Consider the following 4,781-nt stretch of genomic DNA (forward strand, 5'->3'; position numbering starts at 1 on the left):
ACACAGATAACTTCCACCTATGGAGACAACTCCATATTCTCATTTTGACTATCACTTCTGAATAAGAGATGCCTCTTTTCAGAATATGTCAATATGGTCCTTCTAAAATTAGCACTATACTTCCAACTGTCCCTGTGCAACCAATCTTTGGTAAACCTCAGATTGTCCTCGACAATTGCTTAATCATTTTAGTCATATCCAATTCTAGACCTTTTCCCTTCTTAATGCCTCTGGGCATTTGGAAAAATTTAGAAATGACAAATGTTATAGCACATGCAATCGATCTTGTACCCAACGCAAATGGTACACGATTCATGATGTCTCACATAAAGACATGATTCTAGACCAGTCTTCTACTACAATATTTTTATTTGCCATGTTTTCAAAATTTGACTATGAAGAGGGATGCCGTAATCATAATCGAATTTTGAGAACGCAATATATAGAATTTCCTTAAGTTGAACCAATCCAACATGAAATTCATATATATATTCTTGACTAAAGATGATTAAGGTCTCAATCTAAGCCTTTAGAACTGAAATGAAGTATATCCTCTCCCTTAATTATAGCAAAACAACTTTTTCAATCCCTGTAGCCTCACAAATTGAAACTTTTGTTTTCTATAATTAACATTGCTAACTTGCAACACTAACAATAATTATCATGCTCCCACTAACATGATGATTATTAGCATAACACTTATGCTCCCACTAGCTTTGACATGTACTCAGAAATCAGCTGGACTTCTAGAAATCAATACTTTATTGACTTTCTTACCAAAGTACAGATTTTTGATACGAGATGCTTTGATAAAACTTTATCAAAATCATACACCTTTCCTTAGATAGCATGCATGTGTGTCTAAACAATTTCAGAACTATGAAAAGGGATGCCGTAATCATAGTCTCAATTGTTTAGACCTTTTGCCATCTGCTTCAAATCTACTTGGTGGAAGTGTTTCCTCACCATCATTTTCATGAATCGGAGAGAAACCTTATGACCCTTAGATTTTATGGTGTATGTGTTCTTATCCATGTGAATCGTCAAAACCATAGTCACAAGACAAGGATAATGACAAATCCAAACTCATATGGACTGAACTTATGCAATCTTAACTTCTTGCCACCTGGCAGTACAGGGTCTGCCATTGCTTCCAAGTTGTTATGCAACCAATTGAGAAGTTTCAGAACTCCTATGCAAAGCCAACTTTAACTGGAATGGGCATAGAATATGTCAACACGATAGGTTATAAACCTCAAGTCGTGTGCTAGTGAAGAACCTCAGGTTTTATTCTTGATTAGTTCTTGAAATTCTTTTTAGGATCTTTAAGACTCCCACTATCCTCTTGACATATAAGACTATCTTGCCAAATATTCAAGAGATAGTGCGGATTCTTTATTAAGACAAACACTTCACACAATTGGCCTTAGTTGGTCTTTGTTTTATCCAAAACATCACAACTTACCAATTTCAAATGTACAAGAGTAGGACACTTTTACTCTTACATTTGACAAGTGTTTTAAACCTTTCTTTAAGATATGTCACTCAAGTTACAATCTTGGAGTATGACTCTAAGAATTGTTTTGGAACGAAGTATGACTCATCTTCCTGATCTAACCATTTCAACAATTCATGACTCCTCTTCTTAGTCATAAGAATGCACTAAGATGACCTTTAGAGGACTAATTATGATATGATTTCTAAATCATTAGGATGATCACAAACATGATACTAAAGTACTCTCCCATCTTTTCAGATTTGAGAAACTTTTATCTTTCTGCCTAATTTGATTCTTCCCATTCGTTCTGCCATACATTGAGACTTTTCCAATGTTTCAGAATTATACTTAAACTTGTAAGTATAACCATATTTACTAAACTTTAGTAAATCAAATAGTCTTAACGAGCTTTGTGGTGGACATGACCAGTGCACAAGAATGTGTACTCGATCCCTTTAGTCCTTCACTTGACTGACACATCCATGTGAACAAGTAATTAGTTTTGATTTTCCAATGCTTGAAAGTTCTCATTCACCATACTATTCAACTTGCATGATTCCAAGTTTCGGTCCAATTGAAACTTGGGCGATGAAGAACTTTCCTGATTTGGTAAATTTAGACACTACCACAAATGAAAGAATCAAATCCATTTTCCAATATTGCTGTCAGTGGAATCATATAAGCAAGAATTTTCCACAAATGCCATTGTAAGGATACTTCAAATAAATAAAATTAAACAATTTTCTTTTATTTTAAAACTTTGCGGAAAAACTTATCCTTACAATCCACATGGAAAATTGTTGTTATCTATTCCTTAGCAATATACCATAACTTCTTAAGCAACTGCTCAAAATTCTGATGCGATCGAAATCCACCTTCGCGATCAGAATCAGCATATACTTCCTTTAAGATTTCTCTCTATTCTTTGATTCTTAAAACATCAACATGTGACCCAGTCACATCATGTAATGAGGATCTCAGAATAGAACTTAACAGAGTTAGATAATGGGCTCTACCTGATGTAGAGTCAAACTTATTGACTTTAACATCCTTAGGTAAATTTGGCAGCTTTGCAATCAACGCCCCTTCCTTTGGCAAAATAAACATATGAACCCTTTGGTAATGGGACTATCTCAGACTTAGCCTTTCTCTTTACCATTTGGTCAACTGGGTTGAATATGGCCAATCCCTTTCCATTGGGAAGAGAATGCTTTTTCTGGATTTCCAGTGTCACCATTGTCACTGTCCATAAAGTTTTTGGGAAGTTGATCTTCTAATCAAATTTGCTTTACTATCGTTCCAAATCATTGCTGATTCAGCAGCACCAAGCAAATAGATATGATCATTAAGGTTCATGTCATAGTCTGTTTCATAGTAGTCCCAAAGGAACTCACTATGTGACTTAGAAAGTGATTGAACATCCAACTTTCTCAAGACTTTGACACCCAACTCTCCCGGCTTGTCAATATGTGACTTCATCTCTAAGATGTGATCACACATAGACCTTGCTTGCCATTAGGGCTTGAGTGACCTTGAACTTGTGGGTTAGGGAGAATAATTGGAGGAGGTGGAGGAAGAGAAGTATGACTTCCATGAGCCAAACTCGGGAAGTCATATTCATTAGGAAAGCTTGGTTTGGGAAGATCATTGTTGTCTAAACCAGACATCAACAATGGAAGAAATTCACGTAAAGTTGATTTAAGTCCTTAATATAACACCCAATATGATATATTAAGGCTAGGACCCAACAAACTATTTTATAACTTGGAAGAGGGATGCCGTAATCCAAGCTATAAAATATTTGAAGGTAGGTGAATGACGATTCACCAATTTCCAGCAAGATAAACGAAATGTATTATTAGGTTTTAATTGGTTTTGAAACTCCTAGATTCTTTTGAGATTCATTGAACTTTTCAATGGCATGTTTCAATCTCGAGTGTGCCCTTCAGGTTTTGTGACTGGGATGCCGAGGATCACAAAACAAGGTGTGAAGTAACCATGCTGGTACCCTTAATATTTACCCCTCAATCGATGTGCCGGTTAACCACACACGCTCCAACGATACTATGATAAACATTAAGTTACCCTTTGCCTACCTTGTTAAGTCCAGGTTAGTGTGCCGGTTAACCACACACGCTCCACTAACAGCTTAAACAAAGTGCAAAGTGTAATTTCATGGATTAGCACCTTATTCACATTTTCCTAAGTAACTAAGATTGGGAATTTATAAGTGTTTAGTTACTTAGTATTTATCATTATATTTATAATGAAGGGAGAATTATAGTCCTTGTCCTACCTGTTCGGCTAACGACCCTCCACCGGTCAAGGAAGCGGTGAGTGAGAGTGGACACCCATTAAACTGCCATTTTATAGACAGTAACCTTATACCCCCCTTATAGTCCGGCTTCGTGAATGAGGCCTACTAATGGTAAGACGACTTGCTCTTATACATATAATATATTAAACTTTTAATATTATAATAGTATAAGGGTGTATTTTAGACATTTAAAATACTTGGTGGTTTAATCTATTAATTAAACTAGACTTTTAATTTAATTAAACTCAAGCCATATATTTATGGATTAATAATACTCTTTTAATTAAACGCTTTAATTAACTATTAATAAAGTCCATAAGAGTTAATTTGAACTATTCAACAAAACATCATAATTCCAATTATTAAACTCAAAATTAAAACCATTTAATTAATTGTTTAAGTTATGAACCCAAGAGTTTTAGAATTCAATTCTTTTTTTCATAAAAAACTTTTCTCAAATTCCAAAACTTGAGGGCAAGTTTTGTAATTCTTGAAAACCTTTGGATTCCATAACTTATGGAATTAATGGTGTTTTATGATGAAACATTCCATGTTCCATAAGTAAAGAACAAGTTATGGAATTCTTTAAAACATTAACACCAAATTTTGTAACTCCATAAAAACTTTGAATCAATTTTTTTTTTAAAAAAAAAACTTTCATATCCATAACTTATGGAAGTTTCATAAACCTTTAAGATCACAACTTTAAAAAAACTTTTGAGCTCCAACATTTTATGACAAAATATGTAACTCTTTAAAACAGTTAGATCAAACTTTTAAAACTAATAAAATAATCATATCATTTTATCTTTTACTAAATTTGACATAATTCAACTCATATAACAAATGATTCAAATTTTAAAAATAATTTGTTTTTCACAAAACAAGTAATTATCTTAAAATTTGACAAACGTCATGTTTTTTTTCCTTTTTTTTCCAACTTGAAAATAAAACATTTGCATCAAT

Source organism: Lactuca virosa, chromosome 1 (genome assembly GCF_052849685.1).
Source record: "Lactuca virosa cultivar CGN04683 chromosome 1, Lactuca_virosa_CGN04683_v6, whole genome shotgun sequence".
Lineage (NCBI taxonomy): Eukaryota > Viridiplantae > Streptophyta > Magnoliopsida > Asterales > Asteraceae > Lactuca > Lactuca virosa.